The sequence below is a fragment of the Gastrolobium bilobum genome, unplaced genomic scaffold, assembly GCF_033153095.1.
Source record: "Gastrolobium bilobum isolate Gb01-03AN ecotype WA unplaced genomic scaffold, APGP_CSIRO_Gbil_v1 utg762, whole genome shotgun sequence".
NCBI lineage: Eukaryota > Viridiplantae > Streptophyta > Magnoliopsida > Fabales > Fabaceae > Gastrolobium > Gastrolobium bilobum.
The window spans coordinates 630,488-639,598 of record NW_026899802.1 but is presented as its reverse complement, the minus strand read 5'-3'; the positions used below and the strand labels follow the sequence as shown (position 1 = coordinate 639,598).

Sequence of the window (9,111 nt, the reverse complement as noted above, 5' to 3'; positions counted from 1 at the left end):
GCTCATGGGCCGACCTCCTCTCCTCTTTCTGTTCCTCCATCCTTGAGTTCTGATCAAATACTGTCGCAATTTTCCTTCTCTGACATACTTCTCAATCGCATCTCTAAGGTCCCAACATTCGTCGGTAGTGTGAACAGGCCCATCATGGAATGCACAATATTGAGAGTGATCTAACCCGGCTGGGTTCTGCAACGGCCGAGGGTGTTCCACCTTCTTCATCTCGGTAGAGGCGACCTCGCGCCAAATTTGTGACCGGGATGAATTTAGGGGGGCATACTTATCAAACCTCCCCCTTGGAGCCTGTCATCCTGTCTTTTTCCTCGGAAATCATTTGGCCTCCGACCTCCGGGCTTCTCTCCTTGGCCAGGCTGGTGCCTTTGGTCCATATGTTCCAGTTTCATCTGCTCGAGCTCCAAGTACTTCTTAGATCGTGTGGTGAACTCAGCCAAGGTCCGAGCTGGCTCTTTGTATATTGATTTAGCTAACCGAGACGTACCGTGCAACCCGGCTATCACCAAATGGAGATGTACGTTTTCAGATAACCCGGGTACCTGGAGGGCGGCCATTTTAAACCGATCCAGGTATTTCTGCAGCGTTTCACCGGGTTGCTGTCTAATCTTTCCCAGCGCGAACTTTGATTTTGGCTGCTTCTTACTGGTAGCAAAGTTAAGCAAAAATCTTCCACCAAATTCTTATTACAGACGACGCCAATGTTCTGCCTGAGGCAGAGATGTCCGACCTTAAGTCATATGGTTGATCTTGGATCTAGTGCTTTCTCTCTAGATACCCATGAATTAAGTATCTTGAGAACAGCGAATCACTACACACTATATACTGGCCTTGGCCAAAGGAGTGTGTGTGCACTATTGTGATTGCATAAAATAGGGTGAGAGAGAGTAGTCATACCTGTGGTCTTTAGCTTCTATTTATAGTGCTTACCTCTGGGCTTGCATCATTTAGGCTGCCTGGGACTGTGGGCTTTCCTCATGTCCATAACAGAGTGGGTCTTATATATTTTATGTCAATGACATGAGAACATGAAACTAATATTTCCTAAATAAATACAATTAGAAAGTTATTAGGATTTAAAACTCGACTGGTGGCAAGGAATTTGGATAGTTTATTTTAGGTTATAAATTTGAACTATTAAAAAACAATAATTTAGAGCGATAGATCATATAAGCAGAACATCTCGAAAAACTTGAACTGGCATTGGCCAAAACATATATTAGAGTATGACTTCAGTTGTGGTATGATGAGAGCAAAATTAAATACGTGGTATGTATTAATAGATATATTTAAATACTTTGTCTTATAAAAAAAATAAAAATTCAAGCACTTTCGTGTGGACATGTGAGATGCGATTGACACAATGGTGCTTTTATGCATTTTTTTTCTCTCTTCAAAGATTTTATTGTAAAAGAACATTTTACAAATATATCGAATGAACAAATGTGGCCGACCTTAGCTCAGTTGGTAGAGCGGAGGACTGTAGTGGGTTTATAATCTGAAAGATATCCTTAGGTCGCTGGTTCGAATCCGGCAGGTCGGATTTTATTTTATTTTTGACAAATGATTTTTTCATGTACATAACATGCTTGCTGATGCACTTATAAAATATTGTCAATTATATCTTCTTTTCGCCATATACCTTCTCATTCTCTAACTTCAACATTCATATTGGGAAAAATTACAAAAGAAATCTACCTAAATACAAAATAAGCCTATAATGATTAGTACATATTTTTCTTCAATCTTTTAACAGTAAGTTCGGGATCACAGTATGATAACGGTGGAGCACTTTTTCCATTTTTGGAACCAAGTTTTCGGCCTTTCTCTTTCTCAGTTTTTCTTTTGAAGACTATTTAGTATCCAAATTTCCCAAATAGGGGTCGCTCTCGCCAATCCTGAAATACCCAAATAGGAGAAATGTGCTTACCTCTAAATAACTGTTTAGATACCAGTTTTTAGAAAAAGTAGAAACCAAAAAAATATTAAAATTCTCTTCTTCTTCTTCTTCTTTTTGTTAAAATTTTTTGTTTCTGAAAAAGAAGAAGCAAAATTCAAAGGTTAAATGATTTTCTCAAAATTCAAATTTGACTCAACTTTAGAGCTTCTTTGAATCCTATTTTTTTAAGCTAAAAGCTATTTATAAATTAAAACTAAAAAAAAAAAAATTAAAAATTGTTTGATAATTACATAAAATTTTTAGCTTAAAAGCACATATTTCAAGAAAATTATTTCTCTCTCTATTTTTATAACTTTTCACTTTTAAAAAAAGCACATAATTCAAGAAAAAAAGATAAGAGCTTAAAAAAAATTCTTCCTAAAAGCTTTTAGCTTTCAGCTTTTTTCTTCATTATATAAAAAAAACTTTTCATTATAAATTTTTTTTCCAAAATCTGTTTAGCCTAACTTATGCTTATAACTTATAAGTAGTTTCTAACTTAAAAAAGAGATAATCTAAATAGTCACTTAATCTCAACCAATCACCACCACCAAATCTTGTTTTCATTATTATTATTTCCCTAACCCCAAGTCTTATTTTTATGAGAATTTTTCAATGTGCTCCAGGATCACTGTGGTCATTCCATTCAAAAACTGACACGTGTATTAATTTTTTTTTCTCTTTTCTCTCCTCAACTTTTTCTCTCCTTTTCTCACCTCAGTTCCATCATAAAATTTTTGGTCCAGGACCTATGATCTGGTTTCACATGCTCTTATAATTTTATATATAAAAAATATTTTTTAGTTTTAACATGTTAAAAGTGTTTTTTCGATATTGCATTTTCAAATGCAAAATAACTTCAATTTCATTTAAATATATATATATATATATATATATATATATATATATAATTTTAAAAAAACTCATCTCATTATATAAAAATCAGATGTAATAGAAAAGTACTAGAATTCGGAAAATAAAATAAAATATTCCAGAGATATCAAGCTGTCTAGGAGCATATTTTAGCAGATGTCGTGGATCATGTGGCACCAACATTGACGTTTCCATAGGTTAATTTTAAAAAGTCTTAGATTTCAATACGATAGATTTAATTTATATAGTGAATATTATATTTAATATTTAATATTGTAACAAAAAAATAAAGTTAAATTTATAATATTCATCAATTTTTTTTAAAAATAAAATATTTCAAATATTTATATTATACTTAATAAAATGATAACGTAATTCAACAAATTTAATAATTGAAATTAAAAATACAGCAAATTTTGAATCCTTTTTTAAATCTCTAGGATATGTGTTAGAATGTCAAAATATATAGAAGAATATAAATGTTAGTGTATCATGAGTGGTAAATTCCACAGATTTAAAAAATCTACCTAATCCCGATTCAACATGCGCCTCTCTAGTGCAGGGTATGTAAGTTTGGGTGAGTTCAATAGTAGAATAAGTGATACTATGTGAGAGTTAGGAGTGAAAATGGGTCAAACTATGCTTTAAATAGTAAGACCTGTTACTTGACATTGACTTTTTTATTTTTTAGCCTGGCATGACAATTTTAAAAGCCTAGCTTGAAAATATATTTGACAGCCTTTTTTGCGTTAAAGTCTTTAAATAGGATTACAGGCTTATTTCTAAATAGCTCAATAACTAGTGCACAATTCAGGACCTTTTAAATAAGATAAATAGGCTTATTTCTAAATAGCTCAATAACTAGTGCACAATTCAGGACCTTTTAAATAAGATAAATAAATAAAAATTAAAAAATGAATCTTTTGTTTATATATATATATATATATGTCAACAAAAGATTCATTTTTTTTATTAATATATCAATTATTCAATTAATCTCATCATCGAATGAGATTAAAAAAGGATAAAATTCTTCCAAAAAATATTAAAGAACTTTAAATAAGCAAATAATCCCAAATGAGGTAAATTCTCAATCCCTCAAATACAATCAATCACTCCATTAAACTCTGGATGAGGACAATCCTTGCCTCGATTCGAACAAATAATTTTACCGGTACTTTGGACTCGCCCTCTTCGAATTTACACAACTTTAATAAAAATAAATAAATTATGTGGTTCTAAAACTCCTAAAAACATAATTTCATCTGAGGTATCTGTTTCTACTAACAATACTTTTGTCATTGAGTTATTTGACACCTTAAAAAATCATTCTTTTTGGGTTTACTAAGTTGACAGTCATAATCATCATGTTGTGAGCTGTGACGCATTGTTAGGTTTGGCTTGAAAACAATGTCCATGCACCATTACAGGCGTAATAACTGTTGGAGATTTTGACGTGGTTATAATTCAACCATATACATGACATGAGAACACGGACACGGACATGGACATGAGTGTATCTCATTTGAAATCCTGCTGAGTCCTAAAAGTTAAAAAAATAAAAAAGAATGTACCAAACATGAAACAATGATCATCCTTGTCAAGTCGAAAACATAGAACTTACATGCCAACAGAATAACAATCCTTTTCGGTTATTTTCGATGGATGGGATGTCCCTGTAATAATTAGAGCATAAGGCTTACAAGGGTCTGTTAACTTAATATCATGTTATCACATACGCTCGTACATTTTGTACAGTAGCATGTATTTGATATGTTTCCTATACTAATATCTGAGTGACTTGTAATTAGTGCAATTGGGCAAAATTAAAGAGGTTCTTAGCATCATATAATGTGAAAGTGGATAACTAATCCAACCAAAATTATCTTTTGCACAAAGCTAGCCAATGAATTTGCAATACTACCCACCTTATCTCGTTTAGAGATTCTGTACAGGGACAAACAGGTAACGTTCCTATAAAAGGGCTGCTTCTCAAAGCCCAAACTACACTTTCTACCTTTTTCCATAGCATTGGATTCTGAATAGTACAAGGTTATATCTGTCATTTCGGTATACACGTCCAAGTGGGAGCATGATGTGTATCTAGTCCTAGTCCTAGATGTCCACGTCACAGAATAAAACACTTGCAGGAAATCATATAGTATAATAATATCATGTATTAAGATTTGAAACTCTAGGATAAACTGTTTATCATGTACACCAGACTGACTACCTGTAGAAAAGTTTAAAAAAATTGATATCAAACATATTTTAACATAGTTTGATTGACTGTGACACAAAATCCACCCTCTTAATTAGATATGTTTTGGCCAAGCCCAATTGCATAAGATTTATTAGGTCTCTTAAAAAGCCCAAATGTAAGCTATAAATACTTGGTAAAATGAAAGATTTTATCTAACCATAAACATATATAACAAAAAAAAGATTTACAGTTGGATGAACAAAATATACATTTGCAGCTGTTAGAATAAAATTTAAAGTAGGCTCAAATTGTAAATTAAATTGAATACTAATGACTACATACAGAAGCAAACATAATAAGGGTTACTTTCATGAAAAAGATACATAAAAAGGAAGGAACAGAAGGGGAAAAAAGTCAAAAAGTGTGTCTTTCAAAACTTAAATCAATCTGTTGAAGGAACTGCCATTTGGGTTGCTCTGTTATTCTACTTGCCAGTTGCTGCTAGTCTGCTATTAGCCTAAAAAATTTAGCTAAGGTGTTAAAAGGAACAATAATTAATTCTGACCAGTGGTGGAGGGAGCAATCGTACAACAATCTAATCCTATAAATGTACATGAACGCAAGGTGGAAGGGCCACAGACAAATATATATATATATATATAGAGAGAGTTTTATTAATTTTCTTTTACATAAGATAATTATTTATGTTGTAGAGAGAAAATGGGTGGGTTCCATCATTGTAAGAAAAAAGAAAAAAGTGGGGTGCAAAAATCGAAGTGAGAGAAAATAAGATAAGATGTCTCATGCAAAATGAGAGTAATATTTCCCCCATATATATATATATATACGGAGCAAGTTATATTTATAAATTTTTTTATTTACAAACTACACTAAATACGACCAGTCATACTTTAATCATGCAGTATACGACCGGTCGTACTTAGTGTAATTTGAAAAAAAAAATTTATAAACGTCTGTATATATAGATTATCAAAGCAAAGATGTATAAAGAAAACCAAGTTGAGCCTGAAAAATACATAAAGAGCGAAGACTTTTTGGACTCGTGTTTAAGAGAGACATAAATTTCTCAGCGAAAGGTACAATAAAATAATGTACCATACTATACCATGTGAAACAACAGTAAAAACAGGTAGTTTCAAACAGTATCTTTCTCTTCAGAAGGCATGCATTTTTAATTCAGGTTAAAAATATATGTCCAGTTTTGAGTCTTTTGACCTAAAAACGGAATGAATCTATTAAAGGGTACACACTCTTGGGTGGTCCATGCTTCGTGCACTGCTTTGGTCTTGTAGAGGGAGGGAAGATGCATTTTCAATTCATAGGACTCGTCATTTAATTAATGACATCAAAATTTAAAAGATGTGACTAATTGTCCAAGGACTCGTGATTTAGAATATGTTTGCTATATTGCTATTCAATCTTATCAATGATCAATGATTTTTAATAACAATGAAGCAAAACACCTTTTTTTTTTTCCTGTGTAGAAATGAAGCTTATAGACAAATCATCATAAGAAAAGTGGTAAAAGTTTTTTCCTCATCCTTTTTAACTTAAAAATTAATAAATCGTAGTAAGAGATCACTAATCTTAACACAAACCTCAAACTTTACGGTCTTTATTGAAGGCAAGAATATCAACTACAACAAACTACTAAAGTCTTTGAGCACTTAATTATTCTTTTTAAGTCAGATGTGAAGATGGTCAGTGAATACCATTTTCATATACTTGTTGCCATGTCAAGTAAAAAGGAAAAGGCATATGCTGCTTGCTTAATTTGTGCAATTAGTCCAAATCTTCAGACTTCAAAGTCAGCAATTAGCAGGACACATAATTTGAACTACTACTTGAAAAATAAAGACACAATTTGAAAGTTGGGATGTCATTAAATTTTGTGAAAATAACGAAACAAAGGCTGCAGCAGAATGATTACCAAGATTAAAATTAGGACTCGTGTGGGTACCCATCTTGAAGCACAAGTCACAACGGCATTCTTCTTTCTACCAAGCATCAATGCCTTAATGTGCTCTTCCGGGAAGAAAAGGACACACAAATAAAGTCAGCCATTAAGTAAAAACAACAATAATTAATAAATGGGGAGGGAAAGATTAAAAAAAAAGTTTCATAATTTAGAGCATTGGAACAGGAGAAGATTCTTGTATAAAGAGAGTGTCGTCCAATACTAATCATTATATTTCCTTTCCTTTCCTTGAAACCACAAATGTAGAGAGGTGCATTGCATACCATACTGGTGAAAAAGCTTAACCTCTAGAGAGAAAGAAAGAGACAAACAAATACAGAGAAAGTGAGAGAGAATGAAACTTTTTAGTTGGTAAGTGGTCAGCTTTAGTAAGGCTTTGCCGACAATGATTTCTGTCTGTCCACTAAATGAGTAATTAGAAGACCCTATGAGAGGGTGATAATACTATATACTCGATTCTTCATTCTACTTTTCTACTACTCACAATCACTTCATTTGCCTAAAGTTAAAGACTCCACCACTTAGTTTAATCTTTTCACCTTTTTACTGTTTGTAGTGGTGGGTACATGAATGTGAAAACCATAAAAGAAAAGAGAGATTCTTATTCCAAACAGCTCCGAGGATATATATTATGACTATAATTACATTAGACCATAGTCTCATGGAATAGAGGGAGGATGTATCATGTTTCTGTTTCTATTTATTTCTTTGTGTATGTTAAGATTTTTCTTTTGGGTAGATATATATATTTTTTAAGAATTCTTCTATAAAAATATGAGTGAAATAGAATAGTGGCAGCTTTTCCATAATGGATAACTGCTTTGCTTATGAAGGAGAGTGATCGATGACTTAAATCCACTCTCTCAAAAGAGAAGGGGGTCCATCCAGTTATTATCAATGGCAGCATAATTGACACATATGACCATAATAAGTACACTATCAATTAGCCTTTGTTTTTTACTGAAAAGGAAATGATACAAAGAGCATTATGAAATTATTACAAAAATTAAATTTTTTTTGGAGCAACAAAAATCAATGTTTTAAATCTTGTTTTATGGCACTAAGAAGTAAGAAGCTTCGAGATAATTAAAAGGAAAAAAATGAAGTTCGTAAAATAAAAAAAATAAACCTGCAAAGCGGTGTTAACTCCCTTAATTTGTGAACTAAATGGGTTGGAATTCAGAGTTCAAATGTTTTTGGCAGCTATTAAAGATTGGCTAATCAAAACATTTATTAGACTCAAGTAAGTGAAACTTCTTGATTATATTAAATTCTAATATATACATATTTCAAGTGTTTTATCAAGTTGGATTTGTTATATTTGGGCCCCTCTATACCAAATTTTGAACTGAATTTTGAGCTCATTTCAATTGGCAAATTTTGTTGGCATATTCGAATCAGAGTTTGGAATAAGCTTAACTAGTACTGTGGTTGCGAATTCAATCTAGTTTAGCTTAGTTTCAAACTTTTTTTTTTTTTAAAAAAAAAAAAGAAAGATTTGTATCATATCTGAGCTCACGCCTTCTTGTTCGAATCTAAACTTTGTGCTTTATATTGTTAAGTTTTGTATTGAAATCTAACCAATTTAAGTATTTCACTTGATTAAGCTAGATTCCACCCCTAATCGAAGACATGCATAACTGTCAAGCTAACAATTCAATTTACTGATCTACTTGTGCATGTTATGTTGTCATTTCAAAAGAATGAACAACCATCTGTAATGCTGTCGCTTGAATTTGATACAAGCTATAACAAAATACTGAAATAATATAAATACGTGCTTCCCTTTTCATTTGCCATAAACTGTTACCAGCACCTTTGCTCTCATTCAACAAACAATTCCTTGAAGCAGATTAACACTTTTGAGTTATGGGACTTTAGCAAACAAATCAATTTAATAAAATTTCTTTCAACCCCACAAACATATGTAAAGTGAGGATAAGCGTTTGAAAAAAGAAAGAAGTTTGTTAAAATTCGTTGTAAGATAAGAAATGCTCCCCCCAGCATCTTCTGTGCTGCTTCATGCCGACAGTCTTCATTTTCTTTGGGTCCTCTCAAAACCTTTCCCACAAAATCATATTGGATAGC

At 32.2% G+C, this 9,111-nt stretch overlaps 1 non-coding gene across 1 annotated transcript; it reads left to right on the top strand.

Annotated features, from left to right (window-relative positions):
- Positions 1-1,458: 1,458 nt before the first annotated feature.
- On the top strand, positions 1,459-1,552 carry TRNAY-GUA (transfer RNA tyrosine (anticodon GUA)). The gene is made up of 2 exons: positions 1,459-1,495; positions 1,517-1,552. It is a non-coding gene; the product is annotated as a tRNA-Tyr (tRNA).
- Positions 1,553-9,111: the final 7,559 nt, after the last annotated feature.